The 9402-nt window shown below is 32.1% G+C and overlaps 1 protein-coding gene across 1 annotated transcript in view; it reads left to right on the plus strand.

Annotated features, from left to right (window-relative positions):
- The window catches only part of ARHGAP10 (Rho GTPase activating protein 10), a 2173597-nt gene that overhangs the window by 692720 nt on the left and 1471475 nt on the right, over nt 1-9402 (plus strand). The gene's annotated exons all lie outside the window — the stretch shown is intronic.

Genomic DNA, 9402 nt, shown 5'->3' on the forward strand with positions numbered 1-9402 from the left:
GATATATTGGGATATGCAAACATGTCAGAGAATCTTATCTGTCTGATGATGAAGATTTAGTTCCTTTAACCAGGTATTTCAGGAACAATTTACTGTGAGAAGAAAAAAGTCAAGCAGTGTTGGTATTTCATGGGTCAAAAGTCTTTGATACAAATCACTGTGGATGAGTCTGTAAGAGACTGTATACAAAGAGTGGGCTGCTAATGTGCCAAGACAACTGAGGAGATTGTTGCTACTAACTTTTTTTTTCATGACTAATAAATCTCGGAGGTCTGTCAAGCTGAATGATATGCTTTAACAAGTATGTGTCAAAAAGGCTTTAATTAAAAGGAGTAATTGCTCCAATAAGAGATGAGTAAATGGAAATTAAACCATGTTTGGATGTTGAGGAGATGCTTTGGGAATTAGCTGTCCTAAGTAAAAGAATTTCTTAAGTTCTGCAGAGACATGACGGTCAAAAGGTAAAGAATTATCAACAAGAGTATTTGGATCCTTTATGAAAGTATATGGTTAATGATTGTGCCTTTTCTATGGTATTATTCGTTTTTTCATGTTTAGTTCAAGTAATTTCTTCAAAATTCCTTTTTTAATAACTTATTCCCACCAATACATCTCAAACAATTCATTAAGAAGGTTCACAATGGCATGTAAAAATATATGTGGTGTGCTAAATCTGTCTGGATGTTTTACCACAAAACACTAGTCTTCTAAAAATCTGGGTAGGGCTAAACTCCTAAACTTTTGCTGGTATTTTCTTATTTTTCCATCTTTAAGCTTTTCTTTCTGCCCTATAATTCTAATATTTGGATATAACCTTCATGGTGGAAATTCTAGATTAAATGTTTACTTCCTTCTTTGGCAGTGGTTTGTGACTTGTTCCTGCATAACCAAATAATGTCTGTGTATTCAACAGCTTAGAGCAGAGTATAGGCATAGTAAATAGCAGGGACAACAAATGAATATCATTAGAATATTCTGACTTACTTTCTGCTTTTTAGATTGCTTGTGAACCATCTGAGGGTACTGTTGCATAAACCAGATGTAGGCCTGCTTACTACTAATTGAACCCATTTCCGTAGAATCCCCTGTGGTGACCTGAACACTTAGTAAATATTAAGAACAATTCTGCTACGAAATATGATATCTTAATGCCATTAAGACTCCTACTCCTGTAGAATAACCTCCTCCTCTTATTTAAACCTGGCCCATCAAACCATTCATTCAAGAAGCAAGTGAGTTCATGAGCATCTGTAAGTTTCATCATGGGATCTTGAGCATTCACTTCCCAGAGGGGACAGTAAGCTTTAAATGTGTTCACTAAACCTATGAATCAGTGAACTTTACTTTTTGGTGGCACTAATTACTTGTGGTATCAAATGCCTAGGATAAATCAAGAAACAAGGTTGAAACTATCACCCTGTTGTTGAGACCTACTTGAATGTGTTTAGATATCATTTGCAAAGTAGTGGTAACTGAGAAAGGCCAAACTGAAACTGATCTAGACAATTGCTGCAGTCAGAAATGGCTTTAGTGTGTAAATAACTACACAGTTCTGTACTTTTGCAGGTGTATTCAGTATTGCTATAGGCATATTTAGTTATTAGTTTCAGCCAAATATCTACCTTAATGAAACTCTATCAGATCGATTTTTTTTCCCCGAGAGCTGGTAAAATGCCTGCATGAGTATTTGCTTATCAAATACTTAATAGAAATTGCAGCCAGTTATTTTTCCAGTGTAATCAAACTCAAGCAGGATAACATGAAAGCCAGCAAATCCTCAGCCTTTTGACATAGCAGTGCTCGCAAATAGCACAGACTCACTGCTGTTAGACATCATCGGTTTATATTTTGCTAAGTTCACTTGAAAGTACACCTGAACATTTAGAGGAGGCAGGTAAAGCATCCTTAGAGTAGTTATTGAATAGTTCAGCAACCTTTCTTCTCTGCTTCAGTGGAAATGGGAGAAGGGGACAGAGTGATAACCAAGGTATAGATTTGTACATTTCCAGTAAGTTGTAGCTAAATTAACTTTTATAGAAGAAAGTATTGGTGGGACTGATTGATGGTCTTTTTATAGTGATTTGTAAACTGTAAGTTACAGAAGGAAAAGGCAGATGTGTGCCCATGCCTTCTCCCTGGAGACCAGAAGACTTCTGGAGTATTAGTTAATGTTAAGAGGCATGTTTTATCCTGAAGACATTGAGTGGACTTAGACTCTTCAGGATACCTAAGGGTGAAGAATATATGAATATATCTGTCTCTCTAGATTGAAGAAGGTAATAGACTCAATAATATCGAATGAACAGGCCGGATTTATGAATGCCAGACAAACTACTGACAATACTTTATCACTACATACATTAATTTCTTTTGCCTGTCAAAAAAATATTAATGTTTATGCTCTCATTATTGATGCACGAAAAGCATTTGATAGAGTTAATTTGAAAATTTTGTTCGATGTTTTATCATACTTTAGTATACCTCAAGAATTTATTTTAATATTACAAATATTATATAATAACCCATATACAACTTTATATGTCAATAAAATTTTTTCTAAAAGAATACAGATTAAGAACGGAACTCATCAGGGTTGTCCTTTATCTCCTATATTATTTAATCTATATTTAGAAACACTATTTTTACATATTAAGCAAAATATATACCATAATGCCCCAATAATTTATGGCACTAAAATTTCCATGACTGCCTTTGCTGATGACCTCAACATCTATTGTACGACTCCAATTTCAGATGCTAAAAAAATACTAAAAACAGTGGAAGACTTTGCTGAGGTATCCAACTACAAGATAAACCTTAAAAAAACAACTTATTTCCTTTAAAAACACCAAAACCTTTTTCTCTTTTACCACTGGTCGGACAAGTTAAATCAGAGAACAAGATAAAGTACTTGGGTGTTATCTTTTCTACAGATAACAGAGATTTCTGTGTGAATAATGTCAAGTTTCTTTGGGATCATATATTGTCCGACTTAAGAAGATGGAATAATTTGAAATTATCAACAATGGCAAAAGTTTCAATAATTAAAATGAATGTGCTACCCAGAATTTTGTACATTTTTAGAGCCACTCAAGTCTTGATCCCCAGGAAATTTTTCAAACAAATTCACACGGAATTGGCTAAATTTATATGGAAACCTAAGAAGACTAGAATATCATATGATAAACTGATGACTCCGAAAAATAAAGGAGGCCTAGATCTACCTAATTTTGAAATTTACTACTTAATAATAAATTCTAATAGAATTTTAAGAATAGCTTACTATGAGATATCTAGTAATAAATGGTCACCCAAATGGGTAGTTATGAATCATAAACACGTTGTAAGTTTGAATATTAACCCAAAAGCTCTACCTTTTTTAAGTAAAGATACTTTTAAATTATTTTCTTTAATGGAGCATATTAGAGTATATAGAAGTCTAATACAAAATCTTTTCCAATCATTAAATCTCTTGCAACATATGATGATTTTTCAACCCTTTCATAAGAACCCAAATTTGAAAATCAATAATCAGTTAATAGATCTTAAAAAATATCCACGTATAATTAATCTAATTTTACTTGAGATGTATCCATATCTTAATCATTCAGTTCATGATATGTTGCTGGGGATGAATCTTCCTAAATCTTACTTAATAATATTGAGACAATTAGAGGATCTCTCTATAAATTACTTCAAAGACTTAAAAATTGATGAGGAAACGTTAACTAATTGTTCAAATTTATGGTTAACTCTTAGACAAGATACCAACTTTATTACCTCTACAAGTGAACTGATAAAAGAGTTGAAATACCAAAATCAAATACTCTTGTCAAAATATTGGAAAGATAAAATACCATTGATAGAAGAAAATAAAATATTAAAGGCAATTAACTTAATAAAATCAGTTTCTCTCCAAAAATTAATATTTACACAATTGATGATATTTAATAATGCCTACTATACACTCCTCAGCTTGTATAAATTTAACTCAAAAAAAACTCGCCCAAATGTCCATACTGTAAAGATCAAACTGCGGACCTCTTGCACATGTTCTGGAGCTGTAAATGTATATACAAACTTTGGAACTTCTTAAAAATCCAACTACAAAAGATGGGATATCAGCATTCTACACTTTCTTGGGAATTCATGATTCTACATATCCCTCCTAATAATTTGGATAGAACCCAAATCATTATACTTATAAATATTTTCTTATTAATGAAACTTTATATAGCTACAAATTGGTTGACTCCATTTCAAACTTCATGGGAAAACTTTAAAGGTTTAGCCATGAAACATATTCTAGCACACAAACTTTTAATCAAGGGTAATAAAAGGAATATTTATAACCCAAAGGTGTGGGAACAAATTTTCAACATTATATTAGTTTAATGTACCGAATTTAGCTCAACCCCAGGACATGCATACTTAATTTGAAAGTTGGTAAGAACAATCCATTCTAATGATAGTAGATCTTTTGACTCTTGTTATTACATGTTCCTTTCTTTTCTTCATTGATTTTGTTTAACGGATGGAAGCATTCATGTAAATAGTGTACATAATTTGTAGTATGGGTGTTAGTAGCTTAATTTGGGTATTATTTGTATTTCTTTTTCTTTGCTAGTTACAAGTTTTACTAGTGATTGTACTCTACTCGGCGGCTTTCCAGTTCTTTTGGTATTGTTTGTTTTATATTCTGGACAGCCACACAAGGTTATTGGTTTTGGTCATTGAGTGATCGAGCAGCATTGCATTTCACTAGACTTCCTGGTATGGGTTCGGAAGGACAGGAAGAGATGGGGCAAACACGCAAACTCATTGGTCACTTGACTGAACTGATCGATTTGCTCACGCCCCTTTGCCACAGTTTGCTTCCTGTACAAACAGCTTCGCACTCTGATGTTTTATTTCATGAAGGGACTAACGGACAAGCCGTTAAGAGGAAGAGGGAGTTTATCGGCGATAACCATGATGCCGGCGACCCTGAAGAGATGGAATTAACGAAATTTAACCCCATGAGAACACCGAGAATTTTAGACGGCGACACAGGAATACAAGAATGTATTCATAATGGTTCTATGGACAAAGGGGCCAGACCTAAAACTCGACTAGAACCTAAAGGTACTGTTTTTCCTAACTCAAAAACCACTAACGAGTGGTTAAGGAAGGAATATCTATTTAAAACTGATAGTGACACTGTTAATGAAGTATTTAATGATGGTAATTCATATACAGTGAAGTTAGATAAACTACATAAGTTGATATTGAATTTTAGAACTTGAATTGAAAATGCATATTTAAATGAATGTTTGCTTAAAGAAATAGTCCCCAAAGGACTTAGGGTATACAAATACCCAAATAATGTGCAAATAGGGTCCGTGTTTCATGAAAGTCTACTTAAAACCTTTAACAAATGTGGTTTAGAGATAGTCCAGCTTATTATTGAAGAAAATGAAAGGAAGCAAATTTCACTTGAGCAAGAAATTAATAAACTGGATATTAATATTAAAAAAGACCTTATATTTGGTATTAAACAAGAAAGAGAGAGATATATTCAATTAAGAAATGATATTGATTTGAAATGTGAAGATACAATACAACGTAAAATGGGAAAGTTAAATAGGGACATAAAAGAATATGCAAACAATACTAGTTATCCGAAACCTGCACCATTTAATGTTAAGGTTAATTTTAGGAATTTTAATTATGGTAAAAGAAGGTTTTATAATAACGAAAATGTGGAAACAGGGAATGTAGAACAAGATTATGATACAGAATTCCCACCTTTGCAAGAAGTAGGTCAAGCACAATATTTATCCTACAATAATGAAAGAAATTTTCAATTGAGGGGGGGGAGAAGGGGGAGGGGGAGACAGTTTTAGTTGGTACCCCGGTTCCCACTGATAGTTTAGAAACAGAAGAGGGCATTAGGTTTGAGAGTGAAACCAAGAGTATTTACAATGGTTTCACTATTTATAATTTTAGTAATATTAGTCTAAGGACAGAACATTTTGGTCTTTTCAGCAAAGGATTGAAATACAACCCAGTGAAAAAAGGAGATGTAACTGGTACAATTTTAGACATTAAGTTATTTACTAGGAAATTAAATTTAACTGTTTTGGCCTCTAAAATGGGGTTAGAAAGAAATAATAAAGGAATTACTGAATTAACTAGGAGTTTAGCACCACAAATAAAGAATTTTGAAAATGTATTGGAAAGAGAAATTAGGAAACTTGAAAAGAAAGACAATTATAAGAACAAATACAGAACTAATTTTAAGAATGGTGAGTTCGAAGTTTTGAAAGAAATAATGGAAAATCCTGCAGTAAGAGTGATGAAACCTGATAAGGGGGGAGGGATTGTCATTATGGATAGAACTATTTATGAAACTAAAATGAATTCAATACTTTTAGATGGAGGAAAATATTCAATAGTTTCAAAAATAAGTTGGCAGTAGCATATAGGAGAATTGACCTGGTATTGGAAAATTTGTTAATGGATAAGGTTATAGACATCAAAACTTATAAATATTTAGAAGTAAAGAAGCCAAGGGTAGCAACCATGTTTGGTATACCCAAGATTCATAAGAATCAGACTGATCCCCCTTTAAGGCCTATAGTTACGGCAGAAGGGGCAAAAATAACGCCTTTAGCCAAATATGTGGATAATAAAGCTAAACACATATGGATGAATAATGACATTATTTTAAAAGACTTGTGGGATTTTTTAAGGGAACTTACGCCTAATACATATAAAGATGAAATAATTTTTATTACAATAGATGTCATAGACCTCTTTTCTAGTATACCCCATAGGGAAGGTATAGAATTTTTTGAAGAGAGTATTTATGCGGATGAAAAATTGTCACAAGAAGAAAAAGTGACCATTGTGACATTAATGGACACTATATTAAAGTATAATTATTTAATGTTCAACGGAGAATATTTTCAACAAACATCAGGGGTCTCCATGGGGGCAGCTTGTGCCCCCACTTTCGCCAATATAGTGCTTGCTAAATGGGAAGAGAAATTTATAGTGAATTCTACCTTTAGACAATATTGGTCACTTTATCACAGATTTCTGGATGATATAGTGATATTTTGGATAGGGGGGGGGAAGAAAAATTCAAGGAATTCATTTCTTATATAAATTCAACTACAAATTATTTAAAGTTTACTTATGCTATGAATGCAGTTGTTATTAATTATTTGGATATTGAAGTGTACAAGAAAGATAAGAAATTAGAAACCAAGGTATTTAGAAAAGATACATATTGTAATTCTTACTTGCATTACGATAGTTTTCACCCTACCCATTGTAAGAAAAATATTGTGAAAGGCCAGTTTGTGAGAGGCTCGAGGATGACAAGTGATGAAGGAGATTTTTATATAGAATGTAATAAATTAGAAACAATGTTTTTAGATAGAGGTTACCCGTTGGAATTTGTAAGAGAAATAAGAAGAGAAGTTGAGATTGGTAGAAGAGATAAATTTCAACCAATAAAAGGAATAATGGAAGTGAAGAAAAAGGGCTTTGATAGGAAAAATGAAAATTTAGATGAAAATAAGAATGTAAAAAGGTTAATTACAGAATTTAATACCTTAAGTAAAGATGTTAAATATATTTTTAAGAGAGAATGGGAAAGATTTTCTGCCTTTACGGACATGGAAGAAATTAAAAATATAATACCTCAAGTGACTTTTAGAAACCCACCCAATATAAGAAAGAAAATAGAAGGATATGGAAAGTATAGAAAAAGGGCAGAAAATAGAAAGGTTGGAACTTTTAAGTGTGGGAGATGCGCACAGTGTCCTTACATCATGAATAAAGATGAAATTTTTATTGAAAGTAGGAAAAGAATGATAAAAAGTAAAGATAGATTTAATTGTAATACACAGGGAGTAGTTTATCTAGCAGTTTGCCAAAATTGTCAATCTTTTTATATTGGGAAGACAGAAAGGGTATTCAAAAGGCATATATATGAACATATGTACGACATTGTTAAGCCAAGGAAACAAATGCACTATATAGGCACTTTAAAAGTTGTATAGGAGCAAAATTCTTATTCTTTATATTAGAACAGGTAAAACAGGACGTTAGGGGAGGTTTATGGGAGGAAATACTGGAAAATAGAGAATTGTGATGGTAAGTTTATCTTGATGCTTGTAAGAAGACTGGATTGAATGAAAATATATCTATTGGACCTATTTTAAAGTTGAAGGCCAATAAAATTTGAGTTGCATCTTTCTGGGTTGTATCTTTCAACAAAGTGATATATTTGATTGTACATTTTTATCCCTATATTTAATTATATATACAGATTTTATACATTCATGAGGTTTATATTGATATATAAAAATTTTTTATATTTATATTTATATATTTATATATTTAAGTATTTATATTTACATATTTAAGAAAGGAAAGTTAATTTGTAAGGTGCATTTTTATTATTAGGTATTACAGGTTTCGGACACTAGAGGGAGATTTTTACATACATATTTCTATATATTAGTATGCATTAGGTTAATATTGTTTATACATTTACTCATTCATTATAGGAACATATTTTTAATATATATTAAAATGTAATGTGGAAGTTGTTTAATATTACACAATATATCAATTTATTAACTCATGTTTTTTAAAAGGGGCTTAATAAACAGAATAAATATTAATGAGGAAGAGAAAGTAGATGGATTGGTTCATTCAAACTTAATTAATTGGATTTCATAGGTTAATTAACCTGAATGTTAAATATAAAAATGAACAAGTTTCTGTGTTATTTTATCTGATGAAGTCCTGCATGAAGGGACGAAAACGCATGTGGATTTTTTAAATAAAAGCGTTTATGCACATTGACGGTGTCACTTTTCGTTACTAGTTACAAGTTTTACTAGTGATTGCACTCTACTCGGCGGCTTTCCAGTTCTTTTGGTATTATTTGTTTTATATTCTGGACAGCCACACAAGGTTATTGGTCTTTTTCTTTGCTGTTTTTCTTTATTGTATGAAAAATTGGTAAAATAATAAAACTTTATTATTGAAAAAAAATATATATATATATCTGTCTCTCGCTGTCTGTATATGTTGTTGTTTCTTTCAGCGTTTCCCGGTTAGGGGTTGCCACAGTGGAAATCTGGTCCGCTAATGATTGGCAGTAGATTTTTACGTGCCTAGTTGCCGGCCCTGACGCACAACCTTCAATGAAGGTATGCCCATTCACGCATGTCTCCACACAGAAGACGCTCTAGCTGAGAATCGAACAGGACAGCGTCTTACTATGAGGCGACAATGCTACCACAGCACCACCACCGCTTATATATATATATATATATATATATATATATATATATATATATATATGGCTTGCAAAAACTATAAATAGGCAAAAATTTT

The sequence above is a fragment of the Protopterus annectens genome, chromosome 2.part1, assembly GCF_019279795.1.
Source record: "Protopterus annectens isolate FY-2018-M chromosome 2.part1, PAN1.0, whole genome shotgun sequence".
NCBI lineage: Eukaryota > Metazoa > Chordata > Ceratodontiformes > Protopteridae > Protopterus > Protopterus annectens.